Source organism: Desmodus rotundus, chromosome 12 (genome assembly GCF_022682495.2).
Source record: "Desmodus rotundus isolate HL8 chromosome 12, HLdesRot8A.1, whole genome shotgun sequence".
Classification (NCBI taxonomy): domain Eukaryota; kingdom Metazoa; phylum Chordata; class Mammalia; order Chiroptera; family Phyllostomidae; genus Desmodus; species Desmodus rotundus.
This window is the reverse complement of record NC_071398.1, coordinates 5,807,682-5,822,992: the sequence shown is the minus strand read 5'-3', so window position 1 is coordinate 5,822,992 and position 15,311 is coordinate 5,807,682. Positions and strand designations below refer to the sequence as shown.

Here is a 15,311-nt window from a genome sequence, read left to right as displayed (position 1 = left end):
CTAAAGAACACCTACTGTGGACAGATTTTTTTTTTTTTAAGGCAACTGGAGAAATCTGGAAATGCACGCAGAATCCAAATTCAGGTAAAAGAGAACATATCAGCCGGCAGTCTCAAAGAAAACCCTAGGCCGAGCTGCACTCCCATCTTTATCGTGTGCCCGAAACTGAGTCACAAGAATGTTCCATTCTGTGAAGCTCCAGGTCTGAACAGAGCTGTGAGGTTGTTTCCACGAGGATGGGCTGATGATGGGGAGAGACATTCGCAGGCGAGTGAAAGGGAGTGATCTCTGAGTGTGCACGATTTGTAATTCTGCGAGAGCCTTCCTGAGGGGAGCCCACACCCAGAGCTCAGCAATCCTTTGATGGGACAGCTGCAGACTGGATTTCTGCACCCCCAGCCAACCCACGCTTCCGGGAGAGCCCTCCGCTGAATCAGTTCACAGGAATTTTACATCAAACTCTCCCGACCACTGTAACAATATAACAATTTCCAAATGGGGGGGGAGGGGAAAATTCTGAAAGCAACTAAGCTCTGCTGAACTTGGAGCAAATGAAACAATCTCTCTAAGCTTCCTCTCCTCATCTCTAAAATCAGGGGGGAAATGACAACCATGTAGCATTCCTGCGAGAATTACAGATGATACTCGTTAGTTACAGTCAGGACTATTATATTAAAAAACAGGGAAATTAATATTAATAATGCAATCATTATTCGCCTAGTAACACAAGTGTTCCCATGATAATGGACTGTAGTAAAATTATTCCCAGAAAGAGGAAAGAGAAAGAAACAAAAAATATGTTCCTAAAATTCTCTGCAAATGTTATAATTATTTTATTACCTAATACATCTAGATGAACACAGAAATTCTTTCCTCTCCCTTTACTACCTTTATGAATGAATAATAGGCATCAATTACTCTCTAAGTTTCCAAAGAATTTATCTATTACCTAAATATCAGCCTGTGAGCAAGGAGGAGCAGAAGTAGAGAGTAAAGGACAAAAAAAGGCACTTGGGATGATCAGGGTGCAGTCCCCATTCATTCTTTTAGTCTCTTGTTGTCAGACCTTCCTTCTGTCCTTTCTAGGTTCCTTCTAAGCTGGTGGCACAGGAGCAAGGACAGAACCACAAGGAGACACCTAGTGGTCAAGTAAGTTTCCACTCAGACTAGAGTTAAACAACAAAGTTAACTTAGATAACTTTATAATCCAAGAATCCCTCTTTTTTAGTATGTGATATGTTTAACTTTATAATCCAAGAATCCCTCTTTTTTAGTATGTGATATGTTTACTAAAAGCAAGAAAGAGAAACAGAAGTATAAAAGAAACATGATACTTGATGAATTAAACGAAGCTGCATTTTAACTCCTATTTCAGAGTACCTGAAAGTCATTGCCTCCATAGGGGGCGAAGGGCCCGGTCACGGAAGGATGGCAGGCTTCTGGACTTAAGGCACACCGGGGTTCAAATGCCAGCTCTTCCACCTACTCATGGACAGAGCGACACTTTCTAACCTTTTGCACATCATGAGGCATGCAGAAAATTATGAAATCTGCATGGCACACAGGAGTGACCAGAAGAGGCTGCTAGAGCTGGAGCTGAAGGTCCCGAAGGACCAGCTGCCCCGGTGCCCAGCTGCACGCTCCACGAGCTTAGGGAACTGACTGATAGCTCCACAGCCCCAACCCATTCAAGGCACAACGATGGACTGTGTGTGCTCTTGAAACAATCCAGTTAATACTATTGGGCCTTAGTTGCCCCATCTGTAAAATGGGGCAAATAACATCTGCTTCACAGGTTTATTATAAGGAGGGTTAAATCAGATAATTTATGTTAATAAAATGCCTGCCATACAGGCAGTACACAATAAATGTCCATTTTCTTCTTTCTTTGCTATTTCTTTCAGTATCAATGCACGGGGATCCTGTTACAGCAGCAGGCTACCTTCCAAAGCTACATTATATAATTTACTGGTAAAAATGTTGCTACTGTTTAATGGAGTGTATGTTATAAACCAGACCAGTGCTAGGCTGTTACCTCACTGAACCTTTACAACCACCTTAGAAGGCAGGTATAGTAGATACTACCTGTTGACCACCCAGCATCCATTCTGACAATTTTTCTTGTCAACTTAATCCTGATTTTGACCTGGGTGACAATGGGCCCACCCAAAAAGCTTGCTTTCCCAGACTCCCTTGCAGCTGGGGCAGCCATGTGACATAGTTCTACTTGACAAAGCAGAAGCACAAGTCTGCTATTGTAGACTGGACCTCCAACCAATGCCCGAGGGTCTATCCACCACTTTTAATGACCCCTCATGCTGAATGATGGAAGTGGCCTCTAAGAAGCGCCCCCATAATCCCTGCTTCCTAGTCTTCACACCCTCTTGCAATGCTTCTTCGTGACTGCTGCAGGCTGGGCCTCATGCCACATCTAGCTGATGGAACAATACTGAAGTCCTGGGATATTACTTCTGAGATTAGGCTGCAAAAGGACTGTTCTTCCCCCTCCTCCTCTCCCTCCTTCTCCTTCCTTTTCCTCTCTCTCTCTCTCTCTCTCTCTCTCTCTCTCTCTCTCTCTCTCTTGCTCTCACTCTCACTCACGGACACAGAAAGCTATTGCAGCTGCCATGCTGCAAGCTGCCCTTTGGAGAGGCCCATGTGCCCAGGAACTGGTGTCCCCTCCAGCCCACAGTCAGTGAGGATCCGCAGCCTGCCTACACCACACAAGCGAGCTTGCAAACAGACTAAAGCAGCTGTGGCCCCAGCCAACACCTTGAGGGTGCCAGAGGCACCCTGCTAAGCTGCATCAGATCCCTGACCCGCAGACACTCTAACAGGATAAATATCTGTTGTTTCGGGTCATGAAGTCGTGCGGTCATTTGTCACATAGCAATGGCAGAGTCTATTTGTCATCTTTCAATGACATTATTCACCGAGAATGGCAGAAGGAGGCTAAAAACATGCTGGCCCCCACGACCTTCTTGGCCTGATTTCCACTACCGACCTCAAGATTCAGGTGAGAAAAAGAACCCTTTATTTCATTCAACAATGACAATCAACTCTGAGTGGTACGGTTAGTCCCATCCTTGTTATTAGGACTATTCCCAGGCAACATCTACGGGTTTCCAGAATACAAACATAAAACGAAAAGCAGTGGTTCTCAGATTTTAATTCAGTGGAATAAACAGGCAGAAAAAGAATTCAACAGAAGTTACTGGTAAAAAGAATACTCTGTAAAAAGGAGAGTTTACAAAAGCACACAGGATGACCCCATTACTTGACACCTGTACACACATACACTCACATTCCCACAAATGCACAGGAAGAAAGTCTTAAAGGTTACAAACAACGGGTCAGCAGCTTTTTTTTTCCTGTAAAGAGCCAGATAGTAAATGCGTCGGGCTTTGAGGCCGCCGGTTTACCGCAAGTGCCGACTCAGCCACTTCAGCGTGAAAGCGGGCGTATCCCACACGTGAGCGGGCACAGTGGTGTTCCAGTAAGACTTTACTTATGGACTCCAAATTTTAAACCTCATATTAATGCCCCACGGCACAAAGCATTACTCTTTTGATTTTTTTTTTAACCATCTTACCACGTAAATGCCATTCTTAACTCAGGGGCCACACGCAAAACAGGTGGCTGGCCACCTTTGGCCCACGGGCTACGGCTGCCTAACCCGTGATAGGCCAGAGTATTCACAGCAATGGTGTTTGTCTGGGAAGCAAAGTGAAGGAGGAGTTTTACTTTCTTCTTGAAACCTTTCAGCACTGTCTGCCTGTATGATCGTGTATTTCAGACCTAGAACGCACAGTGAAGTTTGGAGGTGGGCAGGGGGAGGGGGTGAAATTTTGTCGCGAGACACTAGCACCCTGAGAAGCGCTGAAAAAGCAGGGGACCTGGTTCCCACCAGATCAGCAACAGAAGCTGTCAGCGACACCGGAGAGAAGGCCTTCCGTGGCCCCATGCTGATTCCACAAACCAGCCGCCGCGGCAGGGGCCGAGACCACGCACCTACTTGAACACGAGCAATAGAAAATGGAGAACTCAAACAGACTGGGAGAGCCCACTGTGAAATGTGCGTGTCGTCTCACAAAAAGTTAAATAGACAAAACTACACCACAGAAGACACACAAGAAAACCCTGAAAATATAATATCAAGGACTTCTTCAATTCTCTACATACATTAGAGGTTTTACATTTTCATAAAATGCTCTACCACTTAGCAGAGACAAAACATGGAAATACGATTTATCAAAATGTCTTATTGGCCGTTTTTGTCTGTATGTATCTATGTTTATATATATATGTAAAATTCTCCAGGATTATAAAACAGAGGGCACTGATGACATCCAGTCACTATGTCCAGCTCCTTTTAAAACAAATACCTGCCGCACCTACCCGGGTACCTACACATGTAATATTCAGATTTGTAGGCACAATGTCAGAAAGCCATTCCAGCTGTCAGCGTTCCTGCAGACAAATAGTAAGACAGGGAAAACACAAGTTCTGGCGTTGCTTGTTAACATTCGCCGAGCTCTCCTAGGGTTAGAGATGACAACGCTAAATATTCATGTCGGGACGCAAGGCGGGCACAGCTTTCTAATTTCGAAAAGGCTATGCCTAGTGCATGGAAGAAAGTCAACATAATTATCTTAGTTACTTTAAGACAAGAGATCTCTGGTTTGCCTTCTGGTCCTTATATTCTTATTCCGTGTATATATCTATGATGCCTCCCTCCCTTAAGTTCAAATTTTGTATGTGTCCTTCTTTCTTTTGAAACAAAAAAGGTATTTTGAATCATATGTACATATTTTAAAGACAATATAACTATTAGAAGCACTAAGAAATACACACGGAGAAGAGTTGTTATCCCACATGCTTTAAAGTGGTTACTTTTATGCCAGATGAATTATACTTCAATTTTTTTTAAATGCAGGCAAAAGAAACACAATCATACTAGTGAAAAAAAAGTGGGGGTGGGAAATACGGTCTCCCCCATAGCTGTAAGAATCTAACTCAAAGACGCTGAAAGCACTTCTAGATGAGTAGTCGTTTTAAACCATCACCGCTTCTTCCCCTCTATTCACACGCGGACTGGGCATCCCCTTTCATCTGTATATTGCAGTTTCCACCTATAAAGTGACAGTAAGGGTTTTCTTTGGCTAACTGGTAGGATTATGAAAATTAACAGAGACAAGTGCAAAGATGGACAATAATGAGTGTTAGCAAGGACGGGAGCTGTCGGGACCCTTTTCACATCGCTAGTGGGCGTGTGATGTGGCACAGCCACTTTGGAAGATACCTGGACAGCTCCTCAAACAGTTAAATGGAGCAACCATATGACTGAATGGTTCCACTCCTGGGTCTATGCCCAAGAGAAATGAAAACATGTCTATACAAAAACTTGTTCACAAAATGTTTATGGCAGCATTATTGAAAATAGCCCCAAAATGAAAGCAACCTAAATGTCCACCCAGTGACGAATAGGCAAGTAAAAATGTGGTACATCCATTTCATGAAATAGTATTCGGCCATAAAAAGAAATGAAGGATATATACATTCTACAGCATGGACGGATGTTGAAAACATATAGATTATGCTAAGTACAAGCAGCCAGTCACAAGAGACGCCATATTTGTATTCCATTTATATGAAGCTATCTGTCAAAGGCAAATCCATGACAGAGCAGAGATCGGTCGCTGCTTAGGGCTGGGAGAGGGGGGTGGCAGCGAAGGCGGGGTGGTAGCTGACCAGCACAGGGCTCCTCCCAGAGAGGACGGGTCTCCTGTTAGATGTCAGTGCTAATGGCCCCACAGCCCTGGACGTATGCGAAGAACCCGCACACTGCCTCATACATTTTAAATGGGCAAACTGTGTCTATATACAAATTACACCTCAAGAGTTGTTGTTTTTTTAAATAGTCATCTCTAAACGGAGAAGTTGGGAGCAATGAGGGGGAAAGTTGTTATTTTCCATCAGAATCCCTCTGTAAGTGTGATCATTTTTAACTTGTGAGTGTTCTTAAGGGGGTGAAAAAATTATTGGAAAAAGTACGTGAGAAACTTTACAAACATCATTGAGTAAACCTTCTTCCCTGATAAAGTCAATCCAAGAGAACCAATATCTGCTTCCCTGGGGCCAGCGCACCAGCAAAGTAAATGAAGGCTCCCAGAGCATGGGGAGCAAGAATGCCCGTCACACACACACAGATCTCCAGCACACAGAGAAATAAACACGAGCAAGTAAGATGTGTCCATGATGCAAAGTGAAAGATAGATCTCACCGCAGGCCTTCTATCGGCAAGCACGGCTCTCTGCTCTGTAGGGACAGATGTCATTAGGGTTCCCGGCCTTGGGGATGCACCGTTGGAGACGCTAGCCAAGTAGACCGACGCGATGGTGAAGTTCAAAGTGATCAGAAAGTGCACTGATAAATGGGCATGGTGATGGAAGGATGTGCAGAGGCAGAAATTGTAGTGCTAGGTCTTGGGAAGGAGCTGGCTTCCCCCACCCCCATGGACTGGGGGAGGAAGGAAGTGACAGGGAATGGTAATGAGACAAGGGGGAAGGGGCTGGGAGGGGCTGGAAGTGGGGAGGTGGGAAGAGGCAGAGCTGAGTGGGGAAGGTCTGGAAATAAAGAGACACATAGGGCACCTGTGGCACCTGGGATACATTCAATTAAGGCCTACAATGAATTAAGGCCAGAGTCAAATAATAAGAAAAACCACTTTGTTAGGTAAATAAAAGATAGACAGGAAAAGAGAGGGAATGCTGGGGAGAAGGGAAGGACAGCAGCCGGAAACCAGTTAGGAGGCTGTTGCAGTTTTGCTGGAAGGAGGTATTTTGAGATCTAGACTGAAGCAGAGACAGCAGGAACGAGGAGGGGCTGGATTTGAGACCTGCTGACAGGTGGGAGGACTTGGGGGACTGGGTGAAGCCAGCTGGTGACAAAAGGGTGACTCCAAGACTTCCAGAAAGGAAGCAATATCGACTTGGATCAGGGCAGAAATTATGAGCTGATGTGGAGTATTTCAAAGCCACGAAGCTGGGAGATTGACTTGGTTTGTCCCAGGGCGGCGGAGTCTGGAAAAGCACCATCAGCTTTTCTCAGCACGATGCAGACCACAGATGCAAGGGCCAGCCAGCCAGTTTAAACCCGGCCTGACCGGCTACTAGCTGCAGACCTCAGAGCACGTTCGTTAACCTCTCTGGCCCCAGTTTCTTCATCTCAAGTGCTTAGAAAAGTGCTTCGCACACATTACGCACCATGTCAGCGCTGGCTATTTCTACTACGGCATCTATAGCGACGGACTAGCTCCATTTTTTTAACATTTCATCATTTATACAGTTACCCCAACTTTCCCCTCTTCGCCCTCCTCTACCCAACCTGCCCCCCTTCCACAATCAATCCCCATATCGTTATCCACGTCCATGGGTCCTTCATCCATGTTCTTCGAGTGAAGAACTAGGCAACATCTCACAAATTTACATGTCATCCTTGCTCAGGGCCTGTGCTAACCTTCTCCGTGTCGTTCCCATTTTCGTGTAAGTGATGCCGAAGCGAACACTAGCTCCATTTCATAGGGTAAGAAACTAAGGCTGCGGGAAACTGTTCCTTACCCCACTGCTAAGACTCAGAAACTTTTGTCTGGGTGACTTCAAAGACGACGTTATTTAGGCTCGGCCCTACACTGCCTCCTGAGCTGCTGACTCCATCACCCGCTGCAGGAATTACACAGAATTCTTAAGCTGCCGCTGTTCCCACAAGAAGAGCAGACTTGTTTTCGCCTTGATTTCCGAGAGCATCTAACCAAAGAGGGTGGTCGACTCGTCATTCTCTGTGGTGAACTGAGTCTCTTAGCTCATCTCTACTCACTGCACACAGACTCGGCTCTCTACCATTCAAAGCGCTTAAGCCACGATTTTGGAACTATGACCAACTGCTCTGTCCTACTAGTCCGTAAGCCCTCTGGGCTCGGGGACTGTCCCTCCCATTCACTGCAATTATTTTCTGCAAATTCATACTGAGCACATACACAGAACACTTGAACGCACGCCTTCCCTGATGGGATATTGGCCACCCAACCCGAGTTGTACACATTTGGGATTTGCAATCAGGTGAATCACTATCCCCTTCCATTCCAGCAGAAGGGAACTGTCCTTTTGGAAGCATTAAAGAGCCCTACATCACCAGGGAATGCCTGCGCCTCTCAAATTCTGCGCGGAGGGTTCTTAACACGCGGAACAGGATGTACCACGCCAGGAATACAAATTACTTTCTTTAACAAGAGGCTGACTCTCTAATTCATACGAAACCTAAATAATAGACCAGAAATCCAGAACCTGAACTTGTGGTACTAGCCAGCTCTTCTACCTCTTGCAAATAATGTTAGCGAGTGCAAAACTCCATGTCTTCAGGAGAAAGAAAAGGTCTGGCGGGGAACTTCACTGTTGGATTTGACCTGGTAATACCACTAAATCAAGAAATGCATTTTTAGTTATTTTTCCACCCTATATACTTTTTAAAAAATGGCTTGTCATGGGTGATTCCAATGGAGGTATTCCAAAAATACCTTCAATTTGTAGAATATGTGTGCTTGTATCATGTGGAGTAAGTACTATTTTTGTCATTTTGTTGTTAATGCTATTGTTGTGTTTTCTACCCTCTTTCCAACCAGTGTTCCACTAATATAAGATCCTTTTATTCTGGCTAAACTAAGTTACATTTTCAGATATAAAACTCTAGAGGAAAACCCAATATAAAAGCCTTTATAGTAACTCGGGAGTGTTGCCACGGTAGACAAGACAAACTCAAACCTTTTTCTGAGACACCTGGAAGTGTCGTGTATAAAATATTTTTTAATGTTATCTCCACACAATTCATATTTCAAGATAACAGGTTAATAACGGCTGTCTCAAAAAAGTCTTCAATTACAACCAAACATCTCAGAATAACTGCAACTTTTTCCAAGAGTTCTCAGATTCTGTCCTCAAATTCAAGTAATTAAAGACAGATAACTGAGGGAAAAATCCTCCTTTGTTGAATAGTGGGCAATTCTCTAATTTTCCATGCTGGCTGGCACCGCCTCAGAGACTATAAACAACGCTACAGGTACCCCTGTCTTCAGTTCACCTTTAGAGAAAAGTCAGCCAAACCACATTAGCGATCTTGGCCCTAAATGAATGCAGGTTAAATTAAAAACAGACCGAAAGAGGAGCTCCCTCTAGGGTCTGAGCTCTTAGGCCTCTGCCAGTAGATTGGTAGAGGGTTGTGCCTGAAGTCCCTTCCTGTCCTCAGATCTCTCTTAGGAAGCCAGACTCCCTCTTTTTTTTTTGTCCTTTTTTGTCTTCCTCATTCATTCCTTCCACCATCCTGTGGACATCAGGAGCCAAAAACGTCAACCATTTCCATGGGTAGACAGAAATCTGCTGGCTTTTTGGGTTTTTTTAATGTCTGCTGTTGTTATGAGAGGTGACAATGCAATCTGCCTCAGGCTCCTTTCTTTCCACCCTTGCCTGGAAGGTCATTTTCCTTTTATCAGAAAGAAGAGGAGGTCATGGCATGTTAGTGCATGTTGACACCACTGCTAATAAAAGCGAGATAAGTCTTTGCCCTTAAGGTGCCTTAACCTCTACCTGGTCCAAAACAGATACATCCAGCCCTGGCCAGTGTGGCTCGGTTCGTTGGAGCATCATCCCATAACCTTTTAAAAGGTGGCAGGTTCAATTCCTGGTCAGGGCACATGCCTAGGTTGCGGGTTTGATCCCTGCTCCTGGTGTGTATGGTAGGCCACCGATCATTGCTACATGTTTCTGTCTCTCCTTCCCCCTCTCTCTAAAAGCAATGAAAACATGTCCTTGGGCAAGGATTAAAAAAAAACAAAACAAAAAAGGAGACACTTCAGAGTTGCTACACTGGGCTTGGAGCTGGAACGTGGACTGACGCCACACACCTCAACCACACAGACCTTCACCAGGTAACAGGACAGTGGTCAAGCCCCGCAGAGCTGCCCAACTTGGGTGACTCCTCTCCCCTTGGATCAGCCACATGGCTCCTTTCAGGAGACCACAGTGAATCAGGATGCTGGCCTCTCAAGTAAACAGCGGAGGCACGAACAGGGACCATTTTGAACCACGTGTCTGAAAATAGTGGTAAGGAACCTAAGAGCTTTCAAATTTTTTCAGTTGTAAGTCGTTAATTTGAATGAAATCTTACCCCAAAGTATAAACATATAAAACACATACAGAGAAACCAAGCTATTCTCAGGCCCCTGGCTCCTGTACCAGGGCCCCCAGGGTCCCCAGGGTCCTAGAAGTACTCGGGACAGTGAGCAAATCGGGGCACCTGGGCCGACGTGCCCATTGAGAAGGGCAAAACTTGAGATGCCGTTGTTCTTTCTTCCATCCTGTCTTCTTTTTTCTTTTAAAAGCCACTACTGAACTGTCCTCTGGGTCACCCCTTACGTTGAAAATCCCCATGGCTCAACAAGAATCAACGAATGAACACATAAATGAGTAGAGCAACAAATCAATGTTTCTCTCTCTTTCTCTCCCTTCCCCTCCTTCTCTAAAACCAATTAAAAATAGAATAAAATCCCCACAGCTTACAGGTAATCTAAGAAACACTCTATAAAACAAGGCACTTTTTACAACCTACCATGCCAAAGACTTATACACCTTTTTCACAAGGCGATTTGGCAATACGCATTAAAGAGCCTTTAAAAGCAGTCCTCTATTTCATTCTATTTCTGGGAATGTATTCATAACGAAATAAATAATATACCTAAAGATGCCTGAACAAACTGGTTCATCTCAGCACTATTTATGCCAATAAAAGTGGAATAAGTTAAATGCTCAACAATTGGGAACTATTTAAATAAGTCATTATATTCCTATCATGGGTGTACTGTGCTTTGACACTAAAATACTTCTAATATAATAAAAGATGCAAAAAAAAAATCATGACCACTCCAAACAGCATCTGGAAAATGCAAAGAAAAATAGGTGGATAGATAAATTACAGAATTTACTTATTTCCTGAATTGGAATCTGAAACTGAATACTACCTTCCTTGGCAAAAGACACATAACAAACATGTTGGCTTATTAAAAAAGCCAACAAGTTTATCTGGCCCTAACTTGCTCACTCACACTATATCCTGATATTATTCTAATTACTGGGAAGTTGATACAATATTTCCGTTTTCTAATATGTACATGTGCCACCTCCCTTTCCTTTTAACACGATGTTGGCGGTTTGAGAAAGAAGGACTAAGGGAAGAAGTCCCATTGGCGATAATGGAATTTTTTGACCAAAGAGCTCTTCAGGAGGCATATTCCCACCCTGATTACATTTAAACTCCATGGCAAATCAGCCCCTACATATTGCTGTAGTTTAGGCCATAACAGGTGACAGTTTGTTGAGTGTCTGTTCTGTGCCAGACTCTGAAGACACAAGACACAAATGAAAACACAGTGCGTGTCTTCGAGGAGCTCATAGACGGGCTGATAAATGGCTACCCAGGCCCCACGAGGTGAACGCTAAGGAGGTGGAGGAAACAAGGGAGGCAGTCCCCAAAGAGGTGGCTCTGGGGGCTGCTGTTGAAAGATGGGCCCCACTTCCCTCCAGCAGGAGTATCGGGTGTGACGGTGCTGGGATGATGGGGGGCGAGGGGAGTAGGCCCCAGATGATAAAAGAAACTGAAACAATAGGAACCGCATAGGGCAAGCCCAGGGGTCCAAATGTTAACATACAGCCAGTGGCAAACCTCTGAGAAATTGTAACCCATGGGGGGACGTGGCCACTCAACATTTTTAAAGAACTTGATGGAGGGACACTGGCTGAGAGCCGAAGGGAACGGGAAGAGCCTGACGCAGGGCTGGCGTGACGTTGGAAGAAGGAAAGACACTAGGACAGAGGCCAGGACTTGGTGACCAACTGGAGGAGGAGCAGGGGCGCCGCCCCCTTTCACAAGGAAGCCCCTGCCTTCCTCTGTCTTCCCAGGGTCCCTCCCTCCCTGGGAAGTGAGCTCTCCACTAGGAAGAATGCTCCAAGGAGGGCTCTTCCCTGACAATCCAGATAAAGCTCCATCCTCTTACCCTTCTTTGATCCACCCCAAGGCAGTCGCTGGAGTCTTATCTGTCTCTCTCTGCAGAACCTAAGCTCCAGGAAGGCAGCTGCTGCGGGCCATGGCTGCACTCCAGGACTTGGAACTGGGAGGGCACACAGTAAGTGCTCAAAAAAGACTTGCTGTGTGAGAGAATGAACGTAGGAATGAGGGAAGAAAGGAGGGAGATGCACGCAGGTGTGGGAGTTCAGGACAAGTCCCTCCAGGATGTGCTTCAGTACTAAGTGCTTAGGGCACTTTTAGCCTCCGGCACAAGAGAAAACTCCTGCCCCTCCCTTTAACTACCTGGGAGAAGTACTTGAATTAGGGATTCAAGTACTTCTTGAATCTCTAATGAATAATAAGATTCAAGTACTTATGAGTCTCTAATCATAGTAAGAGATTATCAGAGATAACCTCTTTTGACCCAGCTCTAGGGTGGGGGAAACTTCTATTTACTGAGCACCTGTTCTCATCATCCTGCACTGACCCTTTGAAGCCCCCAAGGCAGCTGACCTCAGCCCTAGCTCAGCCTGTCCTGTGTGCCTCAACCCCCCTTTCTGTCCCTGCACGTCTCCGGCATGTGGGGTCTCTGCCTCTGTCATCCAAGTGGGGTCCCCATACATACATGTGTATGTACTACATTGGGTTATTTTCCCTTGCTAATCTGTTTCATGTCTGTTTTGATTACTAGACCAGCATCCTTCCTCTCCCACACAGGCAACCGAAATGGGTGGTTTGAGTGCTTAATGAAATGGGATATTGACTAAAACCAGTAATATCGGGGTGGGAGGAAGTAAGAGTTGAAACAGAGAGATGGACTGTTTTGAGTTCTAGAGTGTTTTATCAGCCCAAGTGTCCCCTTGGGCCCACTTAGCGAATCTTGCCTGCTGAGAAAATGACGAGGAGGTCAGGAAGTGCCTGTGGAGGGCCTACAGCTTTGGCAAAGGCAAGCACTTTTCCAAACCAATGCCTTTCATCATCCACACACTAGTGTCCCTGTTTCTGCACTTGAAGAAACACAGACCGAGGGGTTGCCGGACTCACCCATGGTGACACAGCCGGAAATGGCAGAAGGACAATCAAAATTCAGGCCTCTGGGTCCCAGTGCCACCTACGCCACAATGCCACAAGCACACCAAGTTCAGCTACCAGACCCGCTCACATACTTCAAGAATATTGTTGGCTTTCCTTTATCCTTCTCCCCTTCGGGACGCTTCTTAATTCGGTTTCAAATTTATGAGAAAAGATGGCTTTCCTGGCCTTATTTTTCCGTATCTGAAAAACGTACTGCCTAAGACTGACCCCTGATGTTTCTAAGACTGGATCACGCCAATTAAACTCCCTGTGTTTAAATTTTTTACCGTTAAGAGAAAAGACATCTTAAATGAGAGAATAACCGTGCACTACCTCTTCGTTACTTGCTTTAACTTTAAATTCCTGCTCCGCAGATCACGTACACTGACCTCTCCAAACCTTGGCAACATCACAGGAAGACCGGAGTAAACGTTTCATCCTGTCGGCTCACCCCAGGTACCACCGGGCTAGGTCTAGTCCCTTAGACGGGCGGAAGCTGATCGAATATGCAGGGCAGGCCTGAGAGCTGACGGGCGGAGCTGCCCAGACCGCCACCGCAATTTGAAACTCAGACCGCAGGAGACAACAGTTCACTTTTCTCACCCTGGCAACAGATTCAACCTCTTGGCCCTGTGAAAGTCATCTGAATATATTTCACCCAAAAGAAAAAAAAAATAAAGGAAAACGAGAGAAAGAGACAGAGAAAGAAAAGAAGAGGGACAAACTTCCCTCCTGACCGAAGACACATTCAGCCCTCGGATTCTTTATGCACGTTGGATCACGCCGTTGACAGCCCTGGAAGTTAAGGAATATGGGCTGCTGCGCAGAGGCTTCAAACCGTGATCGAAACCGATGGCAGGCTCCTTTTGACGGCCAAATAATGACAAGCACGTTGCAGGCCGGTGCCCGTCATTCACCGGCATCTCCAACCTGCTCCAGCCGCTGCGCCGCGACTAAGCGGAGGGTCAGAGGTTAAGCTCCGCGAAGCCAGCAATGAAGGGCAACTGTCATGCACCACTGCCTATAGAGAAGCAGCGAGGAGTGGCTGTCTCCTCCAGAACATGCAAAACATGCTCGTTCTGTCCGGGCAGAGACACATCTGCAGGTCCTAAATGAGACCATTGCCAATTCACGAAGCTCCAGGCTGACAGCATGCCATTCGAGCTGTCTCCGATTTGACTTCCCCTATTTCAAACCACAAATGCATGCAAAGGATACGGTTAAGCATAACTCTGCAGTCACGCTTTTAAACATGCTATGCTTTTTGACACCTATGTAGCCTCAGAGATAGACACAATCTCAGATCTCAAAAAAGAGGAAAATTGCAAAATTAATTTATTCTGCTTTAGGTAGTTTCTAATAAGTATATGATTAAAAATGGCAATGAAGAACCCAGGCACAGTTTTTTAGGAAAGTTCATGTCTACGGTACAAAGGGATCATTTCATCCTAATATTACCATATTGCTATGACATCATAGGAATATGATGGCATATATAATTTATTTAATGAAAGCAGTATAGTTTTAAGTACACAGTAATTAATCAATACATTGTATAAGATTTTTTTGAGTTTGTTCACAAAAGATTCGGAGTTAAGCGTATGACACAAATACATCCATCCATAATTCTAAGTTGGAAACCTTATTCCTTTTTTATGTAGTGGAATTACATGATCCTACTCAGATGTGTATATTAACATATATTAACAGAGAGATTTCTTCTTTATCTTTACTGAGTAACGAGAAATGTCTCCTCTTATTTAGAAGCCATATGATTGTCACAAAAAGTGACTGGCTAGGATCAAGAATTAAGTTGGACAGATCTTCTTACACCCTTTTCTCCAACAAAGGGCTTTCTAGCCGCAAATAGAGCCATAAGTAGCCCTCATCAGAGGCAGCCTTTAGTGGTATGAACTTGAAAATGAACCTTATATAAAGGTGTTGTTCTACATCAGCTGCAGCACTAAAGTCACCCCTTAAGCCCTGATCACTATCACTGGCCCTTCCGGTAAGTAAGTCTGGGGAGAGGAGATAACCTATCAGCTGCAAGGAGCAAAGCTCAGACACCCCATTACTAAAGCTTGCACAGAGAGAGGTCAACTAATTGCCCTAGGCTCTAGCAAGAAGAA

At 45.0% G+C, this 15,311-nt stretch overlaps 1 protein-coding gene and 1 non-coding gene across 2 annotated transcripts in view; both read right to left on the bottom strand.

Annotated features, from left to right (window-relative positions):
* Window positions 1–15,311, bottom strand: part of FTO (FTO alpha-ketoglutarate dependent dioxygenase) — a 314,052-nt gene that overhangs the window by 277,266 nt on the left and 21,475 nt on the right. The gene's annotated exons all lie outside the window — the stretch shown is intronic.
* LOC112296790 (U6 spliceosomal RNA) lies at window positions 7,461–7,567 on the bottom strand. Its single transcript, XR_002973970.1, has one exon. It is a non-coding gene; the product is annotated as a U6 spliceosomal RNA (small nuclear RNA).